This window comes from Protopterus annectens, chromosome 14.part0 (genome assembly GCF_019279795.1).
Source record: "Protopterus annectens isolate FY-2018-M chromosome 14.part0, PAN1.0, whole genome shotgun sequence".
Lineage (NCBI taxonomy): Eukaryota > Metazoa > Chordata > Ceratodontiformes > Protopteridae > Protopterus > Protopterus annectens.
Genome location: NC_056748.1, coordinates 625,667,677 through 625,694,841, shown reverse-complemented (window position 1 = coordinate 625,694,841; position 27,165 = coordinate 625,667,677). Strand labels below are relative to the sequence as shown.

At 35.4% G+C, this 27,165-nt stretch overlaps 3 non-coding genes and 1 pseudogene across 3 annotated transcripts; all 4 read right to left on the bottom strand.

The window, feature by feature from the left end:
• The window catches only part of LOC122788711, a 186,402-nt pseudogene that overhangs the window by 119,454 nt on the left and 39,783 nt on the right, over positions 1 to 27,165 (bottom strand).
• TRNAS-UGA lies at positions 8,587 to 8,668 on the bottom strand. The gene has a single exon. It is a non-coding gene; the product is annotated as a tRNA-Ser (tRNA).
• Positions 17,451 to 17,532, bottom strand: TRNAS-UGA. Its single transcript has one exon. It is a non-coding gene; the product is annotated as a tRNA-Ser (tRNA).
• On the bottom strand, positions 23,588 to 23,669 carry TRNAS-UGA. Its single transcript has one exon. It is a non-coding gene; the product is annotated as a tRNA-Ser (tRNA).

The following is a 27,165-nucleotide window of genomic DNA, read 5'->3' as shown; positions in this document are numbered from 1 at the left end:
TTGAGTACATTATTTTTTTTCTTATGAAACTACTGCTAACTCTGTTTCTACTGAGAATGACATGACAAACAATCAGTAAATACTTTTGCATCTAGTTTTATAATAGACATTGTAAATTACTTTTTTACACAAGCAAAATAATGCACACTGCCTTCCAATCTATATTTAAAGACACAAGCAATACCAATGAAATGAAAGCAAACCTATTTGCCTAAATCTACAGAGTTCTTGAACCCTATAGTATGCAGTTATGTCCTTAATGAAGAACTCTGCTTAAAGGGCATAATGCTTAATATTTTTTTATCAGATGAGAATGTTTACATTTCATACAGTATCTGCCACTTTTTCTGAAGGTTGAGAAAATGCAGTAAAGCATGTAAATTAATTTTGATCAAGTCTGACAGTAAGTTTATACTGGTTCTCTGAAAGGCAGTTTTCTCAAAACACATTTCAATATAAAAAAATATGAATCTTCCAAGACATCAAATCAGGCAATAAGACAAACTATGTTTTTTGCAGGGGAGACCCCCTACACCCAAACCTCTTTTAAGTATGCTAATTTTGACATTACATAACAGTAAAGATAAGGAGAATCCTACTGCGTTAGAGGAAACAGGAACTGACAGAACAAGAAAGCCCATTCCTGTTTCAAGGAATCAAAAGTTTCAACGAAATGCATGAAATTGTTCATAGTGTTTGGTTGGATACAATCAATTTTGTTCAGCCTTTTCAAGTGTACATCAGCATGTTGCATTAAAATGAATAAACAGAATAAATCAGTGTGCGGGGGGGATAATTGCTTTAAAGATTATAGGATATTTTCATAATTTTTATACTCATATTATTCAAATTCCTGCTTATATCTTTGTTATCATTTCAATTTAAACTATTAATATGATATTCTCTCATAAATACAGCATTGCTGGTTAAACATCATAAATATTCATAAACAGAGTAACTTATTAACATTTCTAAATAGTATTTCATTCTTGATTGTTCAAAACTATAAACAGTGTTCTGTCACTTATTTTATTTATTTTGTTTTGTTTTCAGTTACATTATTGTTGTCTTTACAATTTTGCTTTATGTGAAGTTCACGGTGCATTTAAATTGTAATTACATTTGCAGTAATTTTCATATGATGACTCAGATATGTTCCTTGCAATGTTATATACTTAGATTTAAGTACTGTTGTAAATTTGACTTTGACTTTTGTGATGTCTTTTCTCTCTAGGCTGTGTAGTAAATATATATTAAACAGCAAAATGTGGTAAAAGTGTCGTAGGCACCTGAGACCAGCAGTTCCAACACACAAGTAATTTAATGTTCAAACAAATAGTAAATATAAATTATTTCCTCACTTCTATCTTACTGTCCTTCCTAGCTCCTTTCATGAAGGGCCTTTTAAATTTATTTTTATTTTTATTTATTTTACATTTGTTGACCGGGCTAGTCCAGCTGGATATATGTCCATTTTCAGCAGAGGCCTGGGAAAAAAAGCTCCTCGAAAATACAGTAAAATATTATATATAAAAAACAGTATTTCACAGGTGCAAGTACAATACACAATTAAGCTATATTATACATGATAGATTATACAGATGTGAGTAGATTAAAATATAAGGAAATATGTTCACTTCAAAACACATTTGATTGCAGAATCTTATGATATGTATCTTTTGTTAACTTAGTAGGTAGTCTAAATGACATTTTAGGGATATTGATAGAGATTCTAATCAATTTTAAGGCCTGTTATATTTATGGTTTATGTGTTACTAATGACATTAAAGCCTTAAAAAAGTAAAGTAACATTAAATTTATGTTTGTTTTTGATAAATTTTTGTTTTAAATTCTGCAGCATGTGATCTGTTTTTTTTCTGTATGCTTTCTCAATGTAACAATACAATTCCCGGTGATAAAATTTCTCATTTCAAAATTTGCAGTCATGTTGCTGATGATTTCCGTGTATTAATTACATGCATTGCCAATGATTTGCTTATGTAGTTAATCATTTCTTTACAAGATATGGACTTATATTAGCTTGTTACATCTTTGCCTTTCTACTACAAATATGTGTTAAATGATTGTGCAAATCTATCACATTTCTTTGAGCTGCTTCCTATGCTGCAGCCATTCTCAGAAAACAGTCATAATGCAAACAGTATTTATGCCAGAGTAAAGCCAATCATGAAACATTTCTTACAATGTCTTTCCCTGATTATAGCTGTATACTTGTATTGTCAGCTCTATAACCTACCCAATAAAACGCTCATTACTTTCCTGTTGAAAGAATAAAACATTAAATACTTAAATATAATAGTTGAATAAGGATGAAAATGCCATTTAAGCATTCTTGTCTTCTCTTCAAGTGCTTTATTGCTTGGCTGTTCTGGATTAAGCTCCATGTGATTAATTTAGTTTTTAAGGCTTTAATGTCATTAGTAACACATAAAATAAATAAAAAGACAATACCTCATAATATTCATATCAGCTCTGAGGTTGTGGACCAGATGATAGAACAGTTCTGATCATTGTATCAACTTCTAGTTTGCTAGTTTCTATATACCTCTTTCTCTTAAAAACATAATTGCCTCATTGGGAGTATGCAATATATCTGTATAGAGGAAGAATTCGAAATCAGTGATACAAAAAGATAAACATTTAGATTCTTTATTCCAGTCAGCAGTAGCATGTGCAGACCAGCTTCAATGCCATGTTCACCTACCATTCTTGCTTGGGCTATGCCATATCTGTTGTTCCTAATAAAGAAATTTCCTCAAAAAGAACATGAAGCGTAATGGAAGAAACATTGCTTTAGTGAAGCCACATCATTTTCTAGAATTGCACATCACTACTAACGAACTTAATGTTTATATCCTGAAATGAAGGACTGGGACAGCAAATATGATTTCAATGGGATCTACAATGTAAAAAATGTGCCATCTTTCAGAAAAAAATAGGAAAAACGTGATACAAATACTGGATGGGGAGCTCAAAATCAGAGTTTATTTCCTTTTTTCACAGTTAAGAATTCATCCAAAAGCTTCACAAACGTGACTTTAAATACAGGAGGAGGAGCTGAATCTGAAAAGTTGTTGAACAATAACAGGGCATGTTATAATAAAGTAGTGAAAACAGATTGCTGGTTAACTTTAATGACCTACTTGACATGAAGAGCTATGGTCATATTGGATTTGCTAAGCCATCCTTAACTACTATCACAGGTCTTCTTTCTATATTTAAGAATTCATTATAGGGTTATAGGTTAAAAATTGTATAACCTAATTGCAGCTTTGGGCTAGTTGTTTATTGGCTAAATTCTAAGTCACTGCAGGGGGAGGGGGATTTATTTATCCCAATGGTACAAAAATACTGGGACTGCTTCACAGTGCTTGGTTATCTGGTTCAGTTCTTGGTTAGGGAACTTTCTGTGGAGCTCTTGTAAATCCTCACTGTCCATGGATATTTGTCAGGTAATCCAGTTTATTTGTACATGCTATCACTGGATTAATCGTCCACCCAGCTATCCATAATTGTGCATGTCTATGTGTATATGGCATGTGTGTGTGAATATTCTATAATAAAATTACTAATTATACAATGCCTAGCCGTTCTAATAAAAAATAAAGGTACACAGCTGATTTTCAACACCTATCAAACAAAAAAAAGGAAAGAAGTGCCACTACAATGGTGCTATTCATGCTAACAAATATTTACCCCTGTATGCTTGGCATCCTCTTATATTTGTAAAAATAGCCACTATCTGCCATAACTCTCTGCTCTAATGCATGCATCCAGCAAGGCAGGCATCCCTCCGGGTCCCTCCATGATGATGTGTGTAGCAGGTGCTAAAGGGATTACTCAAACCTTAATTCTGCAAGCTGCAAGAGAGCTACTTATCTTTTTATCTTTGAACAAACACAGCCCCGAGCTACATTACAGTAGGGAAGTGATGATTCTATGATACAAACAAGTACACTTAGGACTCTGGAAAAAGGTTTCTGGTTCATATGTTCATAGGTGTATGCTAGGCTAACAATGACTAGGGCCTTTATAAGTGTAGCTGTGCAACCCAAATGTGTCCCACAAATTATATGTTTTAGTTGTTTATATAGGGGGTGAGTGTTGGTTATAACATGATTTACTAACTGCATCTGTCCATCAGAGGTGTAGGCACCAGTCCAGGGGCAAATGTTTGATTTCCCATCCAATGGTCTAAGTTATTCTTAAATAGGGTTAGGGAGGGACATTGGTTTACATGGGTAGGAAGCCTATTCCAGAGAATGGAAATTCCCTGAGATATATATCTGTCTCTCCAACAGGTCCTATTTATGTTGCAGGCAAAATTTAGGTATTTAAATCTAGTAATTCTGATGTTATTTGTTTTTCAGATGTGCAAAAGGTTCATCAGAACAGGGTACAGGGATGCCTTGTATGCGAGCAATAGATCGCCTCTCAGTAGTATATAGAAGACTGAGCATATACAGACAGTGATTGAGGTGATCAGCATACAACATTGTGTTTATGTCTTGTATTCTTTTTATAGGGAACCTTTGCCAGTGTTGCAGTTGCTGCATGTGTCTGGTCATGTACCTACCAAATGAGGGTATTATACCCAGTGATAAGGATGGAGTATAGTGGTACAATGACTTCCCTGGACCTAGAGGCCATACCCTAAGCTATAAGTGGAGCAGTATAGAATAATTTATTTTCTACCTAAGACAAATGTTGATCAAAGGCCAGGTTACTGTCTACGTGCATTCCCAAATCCCCGACTAGTGGGTCAACTTTTAGGGGTGTTTTATCAATGATGTAGTTTCCTGGTATGGCCAGCTTCCCAAACGGTACTGTAAAACATTTCTTGCCATTGAGTTTTGGCACCAGTCATTTGTCTGTCTTAGACCCTCTTGTAAGATGCTTGCATCTTGGGGGAATTCTATGACTACCCTAAGTTTGCAGTCATCTGCAGACTTTGTCAGCCAGAGGCCTTTGACAGTGGCCTTGACTTCTGAGAAGTAGATGTCAAAGAGGAGCAGGCCCAGCACAGAGCCCTGAGGGACTCCACTGGTGCACAGCCTCTTTGTGGAGGTAGCTTCAAGAATCCAAACTTCCTGGATCCTATCTATGAGCCATTTGGCTATCCACTACATTATATAGGGGTTATGCCTAATTCTAAAAGTTTAACAATGCCCATGTCAGATTGTATCAAATACCTTAGCCAGGGCAAGGTAGGCAGCATGCACTGTTTTACCCTCATCCATTGCCTTGCTGACCTTCTCAAAGAAGTCCAGCAGGTCAATTAGGCATGACTTTCCTAATGGGTCTGTAGTTACCAGGATCTACTGATATTCCACCCTTATGAAGAAGGTTGACTATTGCAGTCCTCCATTCTCATGGCACAAAGCCAGTTTTGAGACTATAGTTTATTAGTAACACCAGCGCCCCTAATCGGTCATATTTTAGGCAATGCAGGAAGCATTCTGATATATTATTGGGGCTCATTGAGGCTGTGTTCTTGGCCTTAACGAGCTCAACCAGGACATGGTCTCTGTTTATACATGGAGGGGTTATGTTTGAAGGTGTTTCTTGGGGGTGGCTGGGCTGAGTTGGGAGTAAAGTTGGGACTGAATATCAGCCAGCAGATTTGCAATATCACCCAGCTCAATGAATGTGGTACCATTAGCCAACAGTTCAGCACATTGCTGTGTACTGCCTTTCTGGTTTCTGACATAGCTGAAGAAAGCCTTACGGTTATCTTTTGCCTGGGAGGCTATCTTGATATCAAAATTGGACTTGATGGACTTAATTAGCCCTTTTAGATGCCTGTTTAATGTGATGAGAAACTTCTTATCTTTATGGGATTTACACTTGCTGATGTTAGCCATTATTTTTATTTCTTTTCTTGTATAACCTGTTTAATTTGAGATGCCACTAGGGTTGTTTGTTTTGGAGTTTGTTTTGGGCTTACTTCTGATAGGTACAACAAGCAGCCTGTATGCAGCCATTGGCATGGTTGTACAGAGTTTCTGAGATTGAAAGGGCAATGAATTTTGAGGTAATATCACTTAATAAAAGGTAAATTTTCTTGGAATACTTCCTGTTATTGGAATTACTGAGTTGATTTTGATTTTGAAGGAAACAGATTTTATGAATGGATCTTACCAGGAAGGCCCTGACACTGGGGAGAGTGCAGCATTCTTCCACATTTCTGAGTACATGGCCCTGTATTTTGGAATCTGTAGTGGGCCTATGCACTTACTGGTCCTGGGTGTTTTTATGAACAAACTCTGGGAATCTCTGCGCCTGCAGATTTCAGGCCATGTAGGATTTCCATTCTATAGTGGGGTAATTCAGTTCCTCCATGAATAAGGTGCTATTTTGGATGGTGAGTCTCCCATATGTCTAAATATGCACTATGAGGTTTGTAGGACATATCAGGTGACTTATAGCTTGCTAGGATACTATACAGGATTTTGTCTGTAGTGACCTGCACATGGAGAAACCCCAAGTACATCATCCTGTTTAACCAATGTAGAGGTATGCTTGTTATTGATAAACCTCCAGTTTTAGTCTCTGTCTGTACATCTACTGGTCTAAAAGTGTAGAAGGCACTGAAACCTTGCAATGTCAGAGTACCCTTTATGGCGTTAAACCATGTCTCTGTAACTGCACAGATGTCTGAATTCCCCAGGCTGAGCAGTGCTTGGATGGAGTATATTTTTTCTGTTTAGACTCCAGACATTGAGCAGTAACACCTTGAGGTTCAGTTGATTTGATTTTACTGTCAGTAGTTTTACCAATTTGGCATTGTCTAAAAAGGCTTTATGGGAGGGGATAAAGTTTTAGCCAGTAATTTGAAAGCCTAGAGGGGACCAGTGAACAATTATAAGGATATCATTTTTTTTTTCTCTATACTCATGCAGCTTTGAAAGATTAGTGCTGCCATTGCTTTGCTGGGGTCACAGCAGTGGAACTGTCATTACCCCTTTTATAAATTACATAAAATGGAACTTTGATAATGGGAGTTTTTCTTGCTGTATTTTAAAGTGGAACTGTGATAATGTCATAGTTTTTTGCAGTTGTATTGTTTAATTAACCAAAGCTTGTCATGTTTCTATAACCAAAGATGTTTACATTATATTTCATGACTGAAGTATTAAAAGATAGCAACATACAATAATGTTTGTTTGTGTGTGTAATGTTTTCTATTAATCAGACTCAGAAGACATCATCTATTGTTCTGAGCATACAAAGACTGTCAAACAAACAGAAATATGGACTCTGTAGTTTCCATCTGTTCCAGACTATAATCCTGGCAGCTCACTGTACTCATTTTATTCTGAATTTGGAAATAGCCAAGCTATCTTCACTATATCCAAATTAACAATATAAAGTGTACAACAGGCTGTCAGAACTATATCAGTAACAGACTAAAACTATAGAGACCATGCTTAACAACAATTACAGATGTTGTTCACGGCTGTGTAGCTTAGTATTGCAATACCCAGATACTAAAAAGATTCCAGTCTTTAATGCTGCCTGTTAATCCTTCTATCTCCCTTGCCTGTAATAATCAACGTTTCTAGCACACAGGCTATTTATTTGAACAGTTTTATTCAAAGGCCATGCATTTAGATAAAAGTGTGTGTTCCATTCACACTTGAAATGGATTGAAGAAAGGCTTCATTTAGAATTTTGATATAAAATTTCTATAAAACTATTCTAAATGCAACTCCAGTTGACAGTGTATACAATATATATCATGTCTATGCCTCTTTTTATCATAGGAAACAGCTTTAAAAAGGATAAAAATGCCCTTTTCAGGTCACTACATGCTCCTCTGGACCCCCACCCCTCCAGCCTTCAGCATCTTGCGGCTCCACTAAAATTATGGCAGTAGTCTTGGGTCAGTTATTTACTCATTAACATCTGTCGGTTACTACAGTGCAGGATTTCCCTTAGACTTCCAGCATAGTAATCCTGCAATAGATAATATTTTTGGTGGGCATGCAGTGGTTGTAGTTTTCTACAAAGATGATGCGAGGGGGGTGTTTGCAACAAGAAAACATATAACTTTAAAATTTCAAAATTTAAGGGGTTATTTGTGAAAACTGAAATCAGGCTCATAGGTTTCTGTCAAATGTCATAAATCCTTAACTTTCATTGTAAATATAAGAATTTTTGCTCACCTTTATGGTAACACCCATTTCATGTATTTTGAGACTGGCATTGGTTAACTCTAGTTCTTACTGTTGAGTAAAAACTACAAGAAAGGTATCATGCAGTGAAGGTTCTAGCTTAGCTGAGTCTTTCTCCCAGTTTATTTACTGAATGTTTATCTGTGTAACCTGGTTATCCTTTGCTTGGTAGCTCTTAGTGTTGACAGCATTTATTCTACCTAGACGTTTCATATATTTCTTGGATCACCTTACTTACCTTTTTACTAGTGTGACACAGAAACTTATTTATAATGTATTCATATTTTCAGCAGTTATTGCACAAGGGAAGAGTATATAATAATTGAACTTCTTTAAGTACTGATGCTGTGTATTTTACACACAAGCATTTTATCTGAACAAAAACATACGCAGTGAGCAGGGTTCGAACCTGCACGGGGAGACCCCATTGGATTTCAAGTCCAACGCCTTAACCACTCGGCCATCACTGCTGTACCAATGCTATTTCTTTCTCAGAGATATCTATCCTTAACAAAGGGTGTTTCCAGCCTAATTTAGTAGACAGAAGCTATCAAACCTGTTTTGAGTACATTATTTTTTTTCTTATGAAACTACTGCTAACTCTGTTTCTACTGAGAATGACACGACAATCAGTAAATACTTTTGCATCTAGTTTTATAATAGACATTGTAAATTACTATTTTACACAAGCAAAATAATGCACACTGCCTTCCAATCTATATTTAAAGACACAAGCAATACCAACGAAATGAAAGCAAACCTATTTGCCTAAATCTACAGAGTTCTTGAGCTCTGTAGTATGCAGTTATGTCCTTAATGAAGAACTTTGCTTAAAGGGCATAATGCTTAATATTTTTTATCAGTTGAGAATGTTTACATTTCATACAGTATCTGCCACTTTTTGTGAAGGTTGAGAAAATGCAGTAAAGCGTGTAAATTAATTTTGATCAAGTCTGACAGTAAGTTTATACTGGTTCTCTGAAAGGCAGTTTTCTCAAAACCCATTTCAATATAAAAAAAATATGAATCTTCCAAGACATCAAATCAGGCAATGAGACAAACTATGTTTTTTGCAGGGGAGACCCCCTACACCCAAACCTCTTTTAAGTATGCTAATTTTGACATTACATAACAGTAAAGATAAGGAGAATCCTACTGCTTTAGAGGAAACAGGAACTGACAGAACAAGAAAGCCCATTCCTGTTTCAAGGAATCAAAAGTTTCAACGAAATGCATGAAATTGTTCATAGTGTTTGGTTGGATACAATCAATTTTGTTCAAACTTTTCAAGTGTACATCAGCATGTTGCATTAAAATGAATAAACAGATCAAATCCGTGTGCGGGGGGATAATTGCCTTAAAGTTTATAGGATATTTTCATAATTTTTATACTCCTATTTTTCAAATTCCTGCTTATATCTTTGTTATCATTTCAATTTAAACTATTAATATGATACTCTCTCATAAATACAGCATTGCTGGATAAACATCATAAATATTCATAAACAGAGTAACTTATTAATATTTCTAAATAGTAATTCATTCTTGATTGTTCAAAACTATAAACAGTGTTCTGTCACTCGTTTTATTTATTTTGTTTTGTTTTCAGTTACATTATTGTTGTCTTTACAATGTTGCTTTATGTGAAGTTCATGGTGCATTTAAATTGTAATTACATTTGCCGTAATTTTCATATGATAACTCAGATATGTTCCTTGCAATGTTATATACTTAGATTTAAGTACTGTTGTAAATTTGACTTTGACTTTTGTGATGTCTTTTTTCTCTAGGCTGTGTAGTAAATATATATTAAACAGCAAAATGTGGTAAAAGTGTCATAGGCACCGGAGACCAGCAGTTCCAACACACAAGTAATTTAACGTTCAAACAAATAGTAAATATATATTATTTCCTCACTTCTCTCTTAGTGTCCTTCCAGCTCCATTCATGAAGTGCCTTTTAAATTTATTTTTATTTTTATTTATTTTACATTTGTTGACCAGGCTAGTCCAGCTGGATATATGTCCATTTTCAGCAGAGGCCCGGGGAGAAAAGCTCCTCGAAAATACAGTAAAATATTATATATAAAAAACAATATTTCACAGGTGCAAGTACAATACAAAATTAAGCTATATTATACATGATAGATTATACAGATGTGAGTAGATTAAAATATAAAGAAATATGTTCACTTCAAAACACATTTGATTGCAGAATCTTATGATATGTATCTTTTGTTAACTTAGTAGGTAGTCTAAATGACATTTTAGGGATATTGATAGAGATTCTAATCAATTTTATGGCCTGTTATATTTATGGTCTATGTGTTACTAATGACATTAAAGCCTTAAAAAAGTAAAGTAACATTAAATTTATGTTTGTTTTTGGTACATTTGTTTCAAATTCTGCAGCATGTGATCTGTTTTTTTCTGTACACTCTCTCAATGTAACAATACAATTCCCAGTGATAAAATTTCTCATTTCAAAATTTGCAGTCATGTTGCAGATGTTTTCCGTGTATTAATTACATGCATTGGCAATGATTTGCTTATGTAGTTAATCATGTCTTTACAAGATATGGACTTATGTATTAGCTTGTTACATCTTTGCCTTTCTACTAGAAGCACATGTTAAATGATTGTGCAAATCTATCACATTTCTTTGAGCTGCTTCCTATGCTGCAGCCATTCTCAGAAAACAGTCATAATGCAAATAGTATGTATGCCAGAGTAAAGCTAATCATGAAACATTTCTTACAATGTCTTTCCCTGATTATAGCTGTATACTTGTATTGTCAGCTCTATAACCCACCCAATAAAACGCTCATTACTTTCCTGTTGAAAGAATAAAACATTAAATACTTAAATATAATAGTTGAATAAGGATGAAAATGCCATTTAAGCATTCTTGCCTTCTCTTCAAGTGCTTTATTGCTTGTCTGTTCTGGATTAAGCTCCATGTGATTAATTTAGTTTTTAAGGCTTTAATGTCATTAGTAACACATAAAATAAATAAAAAGACAATACCTCATAATATTCATATCAGCTCTGAGGTTGTGGACCAGATGATAGAACAGTTCTGATCATTGTATCAACTTCTAGTTTGCTAGTTTCTATATACCTCTTTCTCTTAAAAACATAATTGCCTCATTGGGAGTATGCAATATATCTGTATAGAGGAAGAATTCGAAATCAGTGATACAAGAAGATTAACATTTAGATTCTTTATTCCAGTCAGCAGTAGCATGTGCAGACCAGCTTCAATGTCATGTTCACCTACCATTCTTGCTTGGGCTATGCCATATCTGTTGTTCCTAATAGAGAAATATCCGAAAAAAGAACATGAAGTGTAATGGAAGAAACATTGCTTAAGTGAAGCCACATCATTTTCTAGAATTGCACATCACTACTTAGGAACTTAATGTTTATATCCTGAAATGAAAGACTGGGACAGCAAATGTGATTTCAAGGGGATCTACAATGTATAAAATGTGCCATCTTTCAGAAAAAAAATAGGACAAACAGGATACATATTCTGGATGGGGGAGCTCAAAATCAGAGTTTATTTCCTTTTTTCACAGTTAAGAACTCATCCAAAAGCTTCATAAACGTGACTTTAAATACAGGAGGAGGAGCTGAATCTGAAACGTTGTTGAACAATAACAGGGCATGTTATAATGAAGTAGTGTAAACAGATTGCTGGTTAACTTTAATGACCTACTTGACATGAAGAGCTATGGTCATATTGGATTTGCTAAGCCATCCTTAACTACTATCACATGCCTTCTTTCTATATTTCAGAATTCATTATAGGGTTATAGGTTAAAAATTGTATAACCTAATTGCAGCTTTGGGCTAGTTGTTTATTGGCTAAATTCTAGGTCACTGCAGGGGGAGGGGGATTTATTTATCCCAATGGTACAAAAATACTGGGACTGCTTCACAGTGCTTGGTTATCTGGTTCAGTTCTCGGTTAGGGAACTTTCTGTGGAGCTCTTGTAAATCCTCACTGTCCATGGATATTTGTCAGGTAATCCAGTTTCCTTGTACATGCTATCAATGGATTAATCCTCCACCCAACTATCCATAATTGTGCATATATGTGTGTATATGGCATGTGTGTGTGAATATTCTATAATAAAATTACTAATTATACAACGCCTAGCCATTCTAATCAAAAATAAAGGTACACAGCTTATTTTCAGCACCTATCAAGCAATAAAAAAAGGGAGAGAAATGCCACCACAACGATGCTTTCATGCTAACAAATATTTACCCCTGTATGCTTGGCATCCTCTCATATTTGTAAAAATAGCCACTATTTGGCATAACTGGCTGCTCTAATGCATGCATCCAGCAAGGCAGGCATCCCTCCGGGTCCCTCCATGATGATGTGTGTAGCAGGTGCTAAAGGGATTACTCAAACCTTAATTCTGCAAGCTGAAAGAGAGCCACTTATCTTTTTATCTTTGAACAAACACAGCCCCGAGCTACATTACAGTAGGGAAGTGATGATTCTATGATACAAACAAGTACACTTAGGACTCTGGAAAAAGGTTTCTGGTTCATATGTTCATAGGTGTATGCTAGGCTAACAATGACTAGGGCCTTTATAAGTGTAGCTGTGCAACCCAAATGTGTCCCACAAATTATATGTTTTAGTTGTTTATATAGGGGGTGAGTGTTGGTTATAACATGATTTACTAACTGCATCTGTCCATCAGAGGTGTAGGCACCAGACCAGGGGCAAATGTTTGATTTCCCATCCAATGGTCCAAGTTATTCTTAAATAGGGTTAGGGAGGGACACTGGTTTACATGGGTAGGAAGCCTATTCCAGAAAATGGAAATTCCCCGAGATATATATCTGTCTCTCCAACAGGTCCTATTTATGTTACAGGCAAAATTTAGTTATTTAAATCTGGTAATTCTGATGTTATTTGTTTTTCAGATGTGCAAAAGGTTCATCAGAACAGGGTACAGGGATGCCTTGTATGCGAGCAATACATCGCCTCTCAGTAGTCTATAGAAGACTGAGCATATACAGACAGTGATAGAGGTGATCAGCATACAACATTGTGTTTATGTCTTGTATTCTTTTTATAGGGAACCTTTGCCAGTGTTGCAGTTGCTGCATGTGTCTGGTCATGTACCTACCAAATGAGGGTATTATACCCAGTGATGAGGATGGAGTATAGTGGTACAATGACTTCCCTGGACCTAGATGCCATACCCTAACTTATAAGTGGAGCAGTATAGAATAATTTTTCTTCTACCTAAGACAAATGTTGATCAAAGGCCAGGTTACTGTCTACGTGCATTCCCAAATCCCCGACTAGTGGGTCAACTCTTAGGGGTGTTTTATCAATGATGTAGTTTCCTGGTATAGCCAGCTTCCCAAAATGTAATATAATACATTTCTTGCCATTGAGTTTTGGCACCAGTCATTTGTCTGTCTTAGACCCTCTTGTAAGATGCTTGCATCTTGGGGGAATTCTATGACTACCCCAAGAGTGCAGTCATCTGCAGACTTTGTCAGCCAGAGGCCTTTGACAGTGGCCTTGACTTCTGAGAAGTAGATGCCAAAGAGGAGCAGGCCCAGCACAGAGCCCTGAGGGACTCCACTGGTGCACAGCCTCTTTGTGGAGGTAGCTTCAAGAATCCAAACATCCTGGATCCTATCTATGAACCATTTGGCTATCCACTGCATTATATAGGGGTTATGCCTAATTCTAAAAGTTTAACAATGCCCATGTCAGATTGTATCAAATACCTTAGCCAGGGCAAGGTAGGCAGCATGCACTGTTTTACCCTCATCCATTGCCTTGTTGACCTTCTCAAAGAAGTCCACCAGGTCAATTAGGCATGACTTTCCTAATGAGTCTGTAGTTACCAGGATCCGTTGATATTCCACCCTTATGAAGAATGTTGACTATTGCAGTCCTCCATTCTCATGGCACAAAGCCAGTTTTGAGACTATAGTTTATTAGTAACACCAGCGCCCCTGATAGGTCATATTTTAGGCTATGCAGGAAGCATTCTGAGATATTATTGGGGCTCATTGAGGCTGTGTTCTTGGCCTTAACGAGCTCAACCATGACATGGTCTCTGTTTATACATGGAGGGGTTATGTTTGAAGGTGTTTCTTGGGGGTGGCTGGGCTGAGTTGGGAGTAAATTTGGGACTGCATATCAGCCAGCAGATTTGCAATATCACCCAGCTCAATGAATGTGGTACCATTAGCCAACAGTTCAGCACATTAGTGTACTGCCTTTCTGGTTTCTGACATAGCTGAAGAAAGCCTTATGGTTATCTTTTGCCTGGGAGGCTATCTTGATATCAAAATTGGACTTGATGGACTTAATTAGCCCTTTTAGATGCCTGTTTAATGTGATGAGAGACTTCTTATCTTTATGAGATTTACACTTCCTGATGTTAGCCATTATTTTTATTTCTTTTCTTGTATAACCTGTTTAATTTGAGATCCCACTAGGGTTGTTTGTTTTGGAGTTTGTTTTGGGCTTACTTCTGATAGGTACAACAAGCAGCCTGTATGCAGCCATTGGCATGGTTGTACAGAGTTTCTGAGATTGGAAGGGCAATGAATTTTGAGGTAATATCACTTAATAAAAAATAAATTTTCTTGGAATACTTCCTGTTACTGGAATTACTGAATTGATTTTGATTTTGAAGGAGACAGATTTTATGATTGGATCTTACCAGGAAGGCCCTGACACTGGGGAGAGTGCAGCATTCTTCCATATTTCTGAGTACATGGCCCTGTATTTTGGAATCTGTAGTGGGTCTATTCACTTACTGGTCCTGTTTGTTTGTATGTACAAACACCAGGAATCTCTGTGCCTGCAGATTTCAGGCCATGTAGGATTTCCAGTCTATAGTGGGGTAATTCAGTTCCTCCATGAATAAGGTGTTATTTTGGATGGTGAGTCTCCCGTATGTCTAAATATGCGCTATGAGCTTTGTAGGACATATCAGGTGACTTATAGCTTGATAAGCTACTATACAGGATTTTGTCTGTAGTGACCTGCACATGGAGAAACCCCAGTGCATCATCCTGTTTAACCAATGCAGAGGTATGCATGTTATTGATACAGCTCCAGTTTTAGTCTCTGTCTGTACATCTACTGGTCTAAAAGTGCAGAAGGCACTGAAACCTTGCAATGTCAGAGTACCCTGTATGGCTTTAAACCATGTCTCTGTAACTGCACAGATGTCTGAATTCCCCAGGCTGAGCAGTGCTTGGATGGAGTATATTTTTTCTGTTTAGGCTCCAGACATTGAGCAGTAACACCTTGAGGTTCAGTTGAGTTGATTTTACTGTGTCAGTAGTTTTACCAATTTGGCATTGTCTAAAAAGGCTTTATGGGAGGGGATAAAGTTTTAGCCAGTAATTTGAAAGCCTAGAGGGGACCAGTGAACAATTATAAGGATATTGGGGTTTTTTTCTACACTCAAGCAGCTTTGAAAGATTAGTGCTGCCATTGCTTTGCTGGGGTCACAGCAGTGGAACTGTCATTACCTCTTTTATAAATTACATAAAATGGAACTTTGATAATGGGAGTTTCTCTTGCTGTATTTTAAAGTGGAACTGTGATGATGTCATAGTTTTTTTTGCAGTTGTATTGTTTAATTAACCAAAGCTTGTCTTATTTTGATAACCAAAGATGTGGCCTAATAGTTATGGTGTTTGCCTTACAAACACAAGGTGTAGGGTTTGAGTCTCACAAGGGATAATTGGCTAGGCTTAAAATGGCTCACAAGGCCAATTAGCCTCGTACTAATCTATAAATTCATATTTCATGACTGAAGTATTAAAAGATAGCAACATACGATAATGTCTATGTGTGTAATGTTTTCTATTAATCGGACTCAGAAGACATCATCTATTGTTCTGAGCATACAAAGACTGTCAAACAAACAGAAATATGGACTCTGTAGTTTCCATCTGTTCCAGACTATAATCCTGGCAGCTCACTGTACTCTTTTTATTCTGAATTTGGAAATAGCCAAGCTATCTTCACTATATCCAAATTAACAATATAAAGACAACAGGCTGTCAGAACTACATCAGTAACAGACTAAAACTATAGAGGCCATGCTTTTCAACAATTAGAGATGTTGTTCACGGATGTGTAGCTTAGTATTGCAAAATCCAGATACTAAACAGATGCCAGTCTTTAATGCTGCCTGTTAATCCTTCTATCTCCCTTGCTGTAATAACCGACATTTCTAGCACACAGGCTATTTATTTGAACAGTTTTATTCAAAGGCCATGCATTTAGATAAAAGTGTGTGTCCCATTCACACTTGAAATGGATTGAAGAAAGGCTTCATTTAGAATTTTGATATAAAATTTCTATAAAGCTATTCTAAATGCAACTCCAGTTGACAGTGTATACAATGTATATCATGTCTATGCCTCTTTTTATCATAGGAAACAGCTTTAAAAAGGATAAAAATGCCCTTTTCAGGTCACTACATGCCCCTCTGGACTCCCACCCCAACAGCCTTCAGCATCTTGCGGCTCCACTAAAATTATGGCAGTAGTCTTGGGTCAGTTATTTACTCATTAACATCTGTAGGTTACTACAGTGCAGGATTTCCCTTAGCCTTCCAGCATAGTAATCCTGCAATTGATAATATTTTTGGTGGGCATGCAGTGGTTGTAGTTTCCTACAAAGATGACGCGAGGGGGGTGTTTGCAACAAGAAAACATATAACTTTAAAATTTCAGGATTTAAGGGGTTATTTGTGAAAACTGAAATCAGGCTCATAGGTTTCTGTCAAATGCCATAAATCCTTAACTTTCATTGTAAATATAAGAATTTTTGCCCACCTTTATGGTAGCACCCATTTCGTGTATTTTGAGACTGACATTGGTAAACTCTAGCTCTTACTTTTGAGTAAAAACTACAAGAAAGGTATCATGCAGTGAAGGTTCTACCTTAGCTGAGTCTTTCTCCCAATTTATTTACTGAATGTTTATCTGTGTAACCTGCTTATCCTTTGCTTGGTAGCTCTTAGTGTTGACAACATTTATTCTACCTAGACGTTTCATATATTTCTTGGATCACCATACTTACCTTTTTACTAGTGTGACACAGAAACTTATTTATAATGTATTCATATTTTCAGCAGTTATTGCACAAGGGAAGAGTATATAATAATTGCACTTCTTTAAATACTGATGCTGTGTATTTTACACACAAGCATTTTATCTGAACAAAAACATACGCAGTGAGCAGGGTTCGAACCTGCGCGGGGAGACCCCATTGGATTTCAAGTCCAACGCCTTAACCACTCGGCCATCACTGCTGTACCAATACTATTTTTTTCTCAGAGATATCTATACTTAACAAAGGGTGTTTCCAGCCTAATTTAGTAGACAGAAGCTATCAAACCTGTTTTGAGTACATTATTTTTTTTCTTATGAAACTACTGCTAACTCTGTTTCTACTGAGAATGACACAACAGACAATCAGTAAATACTTTTGCATCTAGTTTTATAATAGACATTGTAAATTACTTTTTTACACAAGCAAAATAATGCACACTGCCTTCCAATCTATATTTAAAGACACAAGCAATACCAATGAAATGAAAGCAAACCTATTTGCATAAATCTACAGAGTTCTTGAACCCTATAGTATGCAGTTATGTCCTTAATGAAGAACTCTGCTTAAAGGGCATAATGCTTAATATTTTTTTATCAGTTGAGAATGTTCACATTTCATACAGTATCTGCCACTTTTTCTGAAGGTTGAGAAAATGCAGTAAAGCGTGTAAATTAATTTTGATCAAGTCTGACAGTAAGTTTATACTGGTTCTCTGAAAGGCAGTTTTCTCAAAACCCATTTCAATATAAAAAATATGAATCTTCCAAGACATCAAATCAGGCAATGAGACAAACTATGTTTTTTGCAGGGGGAGACCCCCTACACCCAAACCTCTTTTAAGTATGCTAATTTTGACATTACATAACAGTAAAGATAAGGAGAATCCTATTGCTTTAGAGGAAACAGGAACTGACAGAACAAGAAAGACCATTCCTGTTTCAAGGAATCAAAAGTTTCAACGAAATGCATGAAATTGTTCATAGTGTTTGGTTGGATACAATCAATTTTGTTCAGACTTTTCAGGTGTACATCAGCATGTTGCATTAAAATGAATAAACAGAATAAATCAGTGTGCGGGGGGATAATTGCTTTAAAGTTTATAGGATATTTTCATAATTTTTATACTCCTATTATTCAAATTCCTGCTTATATGTTTGTTACCATTTCAATTTTTTAAACTATTAATATGATATTCTCTCATAAATACAGCATTGCTGGATAAACATCATAAATATTCATAAACAGAGTAACTTATTAACATTTCTAAATATTAATTCATTCTTGATTGTTCAAAACTATAAACAGAGTGTTCTGTCACTCGTTTTATTTATTTTGTTTTGCTTTCAGTTACATTATTGTTGTCTTTACAATTTTGCTTTATGTGAAGTTCATGGTGCATTTAAATTGTAATTACATTTACAGTAATTTTCATATGATGACTCAGATATGTTCCTTGCAATGTTATATACTTAGATTTAAGTATTGTTGTAAATTTGTGACTTTTGTGATGTCTTTTCTCTCTAGGCTGTGTAGTAAATATATATTAAACAGCAAAATGTGGTAAAAGTGTCATAGGCACCGGAGACCAGCAGTTCCAACACACAAGTAATTTAACGTTCAAACAAATAGTAAATATATATTATTTCCTCACTTCTCTCTTAGTGTCCTTCCCAGCTCCTTTCATGAAGGGCCTTTTAAATTTATTTTTATTTTTATTTATTTTACATTTGTTGACCGGGCTAGTCCAGCTGGATATATGTCCATTTTCAGCAGAGGCCCGGGGAGAAAAGCTCCTTGAAAATGCAGTAAAAGATTATATATAAAAAACAATATTTCACAGGTGCAAGTACAATACAAAATTAAGCTATATTATACATGATAGATTATACAGATGTGAGTAGATTAAAATATAAGGAAATATGTTCACTTCAAAACACATTTGATTGCAGAATCTTATGATATGTATCTTTTGTTAACTTAGTAGGTAGTCTAAATGACATTTTAGGGATATTGATAGAGATTCTAATCAATTTTAAGGCCTGTTATATTTATGGTTTATGTGTTACTAATGGGGCAGCTTTGTTTCAAGAAAATATGATGTTATAATTTCAGAATTGGGATAAATACTGACATCCCTATAGTATATTTTTATCAAGTGCCATTGATCCAATATCTTTCCTTAAAACATGAGCCTCAGCTTTATATTAGCACTCATTTTATATACTGTGTTTTCTGCCAACAGATGTATGTCTTCAGATTTTTGAAACTGATAACTGTTGCCTGTAGTTCTTAACTAGTATCATCATTCTTCCTCACTTAGTTTCCTGTGCAGTTTAAAACATTGGTGTATTTGTAATTTCAGCAGTTATTTTAATTGTGATGACTCTTACATAACTCTCAACTGCCCAGATTTCTGCAGAACGTTCAGATTTTTATCTCATATTTTTCATTCATTTCTCATACAATTTGTGGTTTTCTTAAAATCACTGAGATGATCTGAGGATTGCAGTCACTAAATGATGACATAAATTTGAGTTTCAGACCTCAAATCCTTCAGAAAAATGTATGTTAACACATTGTTAATCTAGCAACTTTCTAAGATTATAAGAGCGATATTTAAAATGTGTCCCTATTTTTGGGCCTTTGTCCCCTGATTTTGTCAGGCTTTGTCCATTTCTTCCAGTAAGAGGTTGAAAGGTATGCTCTTTAATAGTACATTTCTAGATAATGCTACTTTGTAATTCAGGTGAATGCTTTCCCAAAGATTTCAAATGAGCAACATTCAAACCGGTGTAGGGAAACACTGATTGATTTCAGGTCCATTCAGCCTTCACTGCCAAGGGAATAATAGAGATTCCCAAGGATCTCTTCAGGTGGGAAAAAAAATGTACATTTGGTGTAGTCTAGTTGACAAAAGTTGCTCAATTTGTTTTTGAGTACACTCTTACTTATTATGCACCTCTTGCTACTCTGCTTCAAGTATGAATAACATAGCAGATGAGTAGTAATACATCACCTTAACAGCAAGTTTATGATAAAAGCATAAAACTGCTCAAAGCAAAAGAATGTACACTGGCCTTCCAAACTGTATTTAAAGACATGAGCAAAATGTATGGAAATTAAAATGAATCTGTGTGTCAAAATATGTGCAGAACTGTTACATTTTAAAATATGTATTCTTTCTTAGTGAGGGAATTTGCTCTGCATGGTGTGCCTTTGTAGGTGAATTGTTACCCATAAGCATAATAGTAGGAAACTCAGATGATTATTTGCAAGTTTCAGTTTTGTTGAAGCAGTTCTGATATTAGCCACACATATTTCAAAATAGTTCTGCCAGATCAAAATTGGACTTGATGGACTTAATTAGCCCTTTTAGATGCCTGTTTAATGTGATGAGAGACTTCTTATCTTTATGAGATTTACACTTCCTGATGTTAGCCATTATTTTTATTTCTTTTCTTGTATAACCTGTTTAATTTGAGATCCCACTAGGGTTGTTTGTTTTGGAGTTTGTTTTGGGCTTACTTCTGATAGGTACAACAAGCAGCCTGTATGCAGCCATTGGCATGGTTGTACAGAGTTTCTGAGATTGGAAGGGCAATGAATTTTGAGGTAATATCACTTAATAAAAAATAAATTTTCTTGGAATACTTCCTGTTACTGGAATTACTGAATTGATTTTGATTTTGAAGGAGACAGATTTTATGATTGGATCTTACCAGGAAGGCCCTGACACTGGGGAGAGTGCAGCATTCTTCCATATTTCTGAGTACATGGCCCTGTATTTTGGAATCTGTAGTGGGTCTATTCACTTACTGGTCCTGTGTGTTTGTATGTACAAACACCAGGAATCTCTGTGCCTGCAGATTTCAGGCCATGTAGGATTTCCAGTCTATAGTGGGGTAATTCAGTTCCTCCATGAATAAGGTGTTATTTTGGATGGTGAGTCTCCCGTATGTCTAAATATGCGCTATGAGCTTTGTAGGACATATCAGGTGACTTATAGCTTGATAAGCTACTATACAGGATTTTGTCTGTAGTGACCTGCACATGGAGAAACCCCAGTGCATCATCCTGTTTAACCAATGTAGAGGTATGCATGTTATTGATACAGCTCCAGTTTTAGTCTCTGTCTGTACATCTACTGGTCTAAAAGTGCAGAAGGCACTGAAACCTTGCAATGTCAGAGTACCCTGTATGGCTTTAAACCATGTCTCTGTAACTGCACAGATGTCTGAATTCCCCAGGCTGAGCAGTGCTTGGATGGAGTATATTTTTTCTGTTTAGGCTCCAGACATTGAGCAGTAACACCTTGAGGTTCAGTTGAGTTGATTTTACTGTGTCAGTAGTTTTACCAATTTGGCATTGTCTAAAAAGGCTTTATGGGAGGGGATAAAGTTTTAGCCAGTAATTTGAAAGCCTAGAGGGGACCAGTGAACAATTATAAGGATATTGTTTTTTTTTTCTATACTCAAGCAGCTTTGAAAGATTAGTGCTGCCATTGCTTTGCTGGGGTCACAGCAGTGGAACTGTCATTACCCCTTTTATAAATTACATAAAATGGAACTTTGATAATGGGAGTTTCTCTTGCTGTATTTTAAAGTGGAACTGTGATGATGTCATAGTTTTTTTTGCAGTTGTATTGTTTAATTAACCAAAGCTTGTCTTATTTTGATAACCAAAGATGTGGCCTAATAGTTATGGTGTTTGCCTTACAAACACAAGGTGTAGGGTTTGAGTCTCACAAGGGATAATTGGCTAGGCTTAAAATGGCTCACAAGGCCAATTAGCCTCGTACTAATCTATAAATTCATATTTCATGACTGAAGTATTAAAAGATAGCAACATACAATAATGTCTGTGTGTGTAATGTTTTCTATTAATCGGACTCAGAAGACATCATCTATTGTTCTGAGCATACAAAGACTGTCAAACAAACAGAAATATGGACTCTGTAGTTTCCATCTGTTCCAGACTATAATCCTGGCAGCTCACTGTACTCTTTTTATTCTGAATTTGGAAATAGCCAAGCTATCTTCACTATATCCAAATTAACAATATAAAGACAACAGGCTGTCAGAACTACATCAGTAACAGACTAAAACTATAGAGGCCATGCTTTTCAACAATTAGAGATGTTGTTCACGGATGTGTAGCTTAGTATTGCAAAATCCAGATACTAAACAGATGCCAGTCTTTAATGCTGCCTGTTAATCCTTCTATCTCCCTTGCCTGTAATAACCGACATTTCTAGCACACAGGCTATTTATTTGAACAGTTTTATTCAAAGGCCATGCATTTAGATAAAAGTGTGTGTCCCATTCACACTTGAAATGGATTGAAGAAAGGCTTCATTTAGAATTTTGATATAAAATTTCTATAAAGCTGTTCTAAATGCAACTCCAGTTGACAGTGTATACAATGTATATCATGTCTATGCCTCTTTTTATCATAGGAAACAGCTTTAAAAAGGATAAAAATGCCCTTTTCAGGTCACTACATGCCCCTCTGGACTCCCACCCCACCAGCCTTCAGCATCTTGCGGCTCCACTAAAATTATGGCAGCAGTCTTGGGTCAGTTATTTACTCATTAACATCTGTAGGTTACTACAGTGCAGGATTTCCCTTAGCCTTCCAGCATAGTAATCCTGCAATTGATAATATTTTTGGTGGGCATGCAGTGGTTGTAGTTTCCTACAAAGATGACGCGAGGGGGGTGTTTGCAACAAGAAAACATATAACTTTAAAATTTCAGGATTTAAGGGGTTATTTGTGAAAACTGAAATCAGGCTCATAGGTTTCTGTCAAATGCCATAAATCCTTAACTTTCATTATAAATATAAGAATTTTTGCCCACCTTTATGGTAGCACCCATTTCGTGTATTTTGAGACTGACATTGGTAAACTCTAGCTCTTACTTTTGAGTAAAAACTACAAGAAAGGTATCATGCCGTGAAGGTTCTACCTTAGCTGAGTCTTTCTCCCAGTTTATTTACTGAATGTTTATCTGTGTAACCTGCTTATCCTTTGCTTGGTAGCTCTTAGTGTTGACAACATTTATTCTACCTAGACGTTTCATATATTTCTTGGATCACCATACTTACCTTTTTACTAGTGTGACACAGAAACTTATTTATAATGTATTCATATTTTCAGCAGTTATTGCACAAGGGAAGAGTATATAATAATTGCACTTCTTTAAATACTGATGCTGTGTATTTTACACACAAGCATTTTATCTGAACAAAAACATACGAAGTGAGCAGGGTTCGAACCTGCGCGGGGAGACCCCATTGGATTTCAAGTCCAACACCTTAACCACTCGGCCATCACTGCTGTACCAATACTATTTTTTTCTCAGAGATATCTATACTTAACAAAGGGTGTTTCCAGCCTAATTTAGTAGACAGAAGCTATCAAACCTGTTTTGAGTACATTATTTTTTTTCTTATGAAACTACTGCTAACTCTGTTTCTACTGAGAATGACACAACAGACAATCAGTAAATACTTTTGCATCTAGTTTTATAATAGACATTGTAAATTACTTTTTTACACAAGCAAAATAATGCACACTGCCTTCCAATCTATATTTAAAGACACAAGCAATACCAATGAAATGAAAGCAAACTTATTTGCATAAATCTACAGAGTTCTTGAACCCTATAGTATGCAGTTATGTCCTTAATGAAGAACTCTGCTTAAAGGGCATAATGCTTAATATTTTTTTATCAGTTGAGAATGTTCACATTTCATACAGTATCTGCCACTTTTTCTGAAGGTTGAGAAAATGCAGTAAAGCGTGAAAATTAATTTTGATCAAGTCTGACAGTAAGTTTATACTAGTTCTCTGAAAGGCAGTTTTCTCAAAACCCATTTCAATATAAAAAATATGAATCTTCCAAGACATCAAATCAGGCAATGAGACAAACTATGTTTTTTGCAGGGGGAGACCCCCTACACCCAAACCTCTTTTAAGTATGCTAATTTTGACATTACATAACAGTAAAGATAAGGAGAATCCTATTGCTTTAGAGGAAACAGGAACTGACAGAACAAGAAAGACCATTCCTGTTTCAAGGAATCAAAAGTTTCAACGAAATGCATGAAATTGTTCATAGTGTTTGGTTGGATACAATCAATTTTGTTCATCCTTTTCAAGTGTACATCAGCATGTTGCATTAAAATGAATAAACAGAATAAATCAGTGTGCGGGGGGGATAATTGCTTTAAAGTTTATAGGATATTTTCATAATTTTTATACTCCTATTATTCAAATTCCTGCTTATATGTTTGTTACCATTTCAATTTAAACTATTAAGATGATATTCTCTCATAAATACAGCATTGCTGGATAAACATCATAAATATTCATAAACAGAGTAACTTATTAACATTTCTAAATATTAATTCATTCTTGATTGTTCAAAACTATAAACAGAGTGTTCTGTCACTCGTTTTATTTATTTTGTTTTGTTTTCAGTTACATTATTGTTGTCTTTACAATTTTGCTTTATGTGAAGTTCATGGTGCATTTAAATTGTAATTACATTTACAGTAATTTTCATATGATGACTCAGATATGTTCCTTGCAATGTTATATACTTAGATTTAAGTATTGTTGTAAATTTGTGACTTTTGTGATGTCTTTTCTCTCTAGGCTGTGTAGTAAATATATATTAAACAGCAAAATGGGGTAAAAGTGTCATAGGCACCGGAGACCAGCAGTTCCAACACACAAGTAATTTAACGTTCAAACAAATAGTAAATATATATTATTTCCTCACTTCTCTCTTAGTGTCCTTCCCAGCTCCTTTCATGAAGGGCCTTTTAAATTTATTTTTATTTTTATTTATTTTACATTTGTTGACCGGGCTAGTCCAGCTGGATATATGTCCATTTTCAGCAGAGGCCCAGGGAGAAAAGCTCCTTGAAAATGCAGTAAAAGATTATATATAAAAAACAATATTTCACAGGTACAAGTACAATACAAAATTAAGCTATATTATACATGATAGATTATACAGATGTGAGTAGATTAAAATATAAGGAAATATGTTCACTTCAAAACACATTTGATTGCAGAATCTTATGATATGTATCTTTTGTTAACTTAGTAGGTAGTCTAAATGACATTTTAGGGATATTGATAGAGATTCTAATCAATTTTAAGGCCTGTTATATTTATGGTTTATGTGTTACTAATGGGGCAGCTTTGTTTCAAGAAAATATGATGTTATAATTTCAGAATTGGGATAAATACTGACATCCCTATAGTATATTTTTATCAAGTGCCATTGATCCAATATCTTTCCTTAAAACATGAGCCTCAGCTTTATATTAGCACTCATTTTATATACTGTGTTTCTGCCAACAGATGTATGTCTTCAGATTTTTGAAACTGATAACTGTTGCCTGTAGTTCTTAACTAGTATCATCATTCTTCCTCACTTAGTTTCCTGTGCAGTTTAAAACATTGGTGTATTTGTAATTTCAGCAGTTATTTTAATTGTGATGACTCTTACATAACTCTCAACTGTCCAGATTTCTGCAGAACGTTCAGGTATTTATCTCATATTTTTCATTCATTTCTCATACAATTTGTGGTTTTCTTAAAATCACTGAGATGATCTGAGGATTGCAGTCACTAAATGATGACATAAATTTGAGTTTCAGACCTCAAATCCTTCAGAAAAATGTATGTTAACACATTGTTAATCTAGCAACTTTCTAAGATTATAAGAGCGATATTTAAAATGTGTCCCTATTTTTGGGCCTTTGTCCCCTGATTTTGTCAGGCTTTGTCCATTTCTTCCAGTAAGAGGTTGAAAGGTATGCTCTTTAATAGTACATTTCTAGATAATGCTACTTTGTAATTCAGGTGAATGCTTTCCCAAAGATTTCAAATGAGCAACATTCAAACCGGTGTAGGGAAACACTGATTGATTTCAGGTCCATTCAGCCTTCACTGCCAAGGGAATAATAGAGATTCCCAAGGATCTCTTCAGGTGGGAAAAAATGTACATTTGGTGTAGTCTAGTTGACAAAAGTTGCTCAATTTGTTTTTGAGTACACTCTTACTTATTATGCACCTCTTGCTACTCTGCTTCAAGTATGAATAACATAGCAGATGAGTAGTAATACATCACCTTAACAGCAAGTTTATGATAAAAGCATAAAACTGCTCAAAGCAAAAGAATGTACACTGGCCTTCCAAACTGTATTTAAAGACATGAGCAAAATGTATGGAAATTAAAATGAATCTGTGTGTCAAAATATGTGCAGAACTGTTACATTTTAAAATATGTATTCTTTCTTAGTGAGGGAATTTGCTCTGCATGGTGTGCCTTTGTAGGTGAATTGTTACCCATAAGCATAATAGTAGGAAACTCAGATGATTATTTGCAAGTTTCAGTATTGTTGAAGCAGTTCTGATATTAGCCACACATATTTCAAAATAGTTCTGCCAGAGTGTTTGACATTTCTGAACATGAGATGGAGAATAGTTGTTAAAGGTGTTTGTTGTATGGAAAATGTGCTGTCAGTTTAGGATGTTACAGATTTAAATGCTATTTACAGTCTTCTTTCATTCCTTTGCAAGAAAAGTCATATAATCATTGTGTGTTTGATTTTAATACCAGTAGCAGTACAGAAAAAATAATTAAATGAGAGTTATAGTAATGACCCAGAATTTATTCATTAGAAATACACATTCATCCGTTCACTTCCTCTCCATCCCAAATAAGGGTCACTAATAGACTTCTGCCTTCTCAAGCAAGTTTTTTGTTTCGTATCACTAAGCAATCTCTAGGGCAAATGTTATTAACACTATT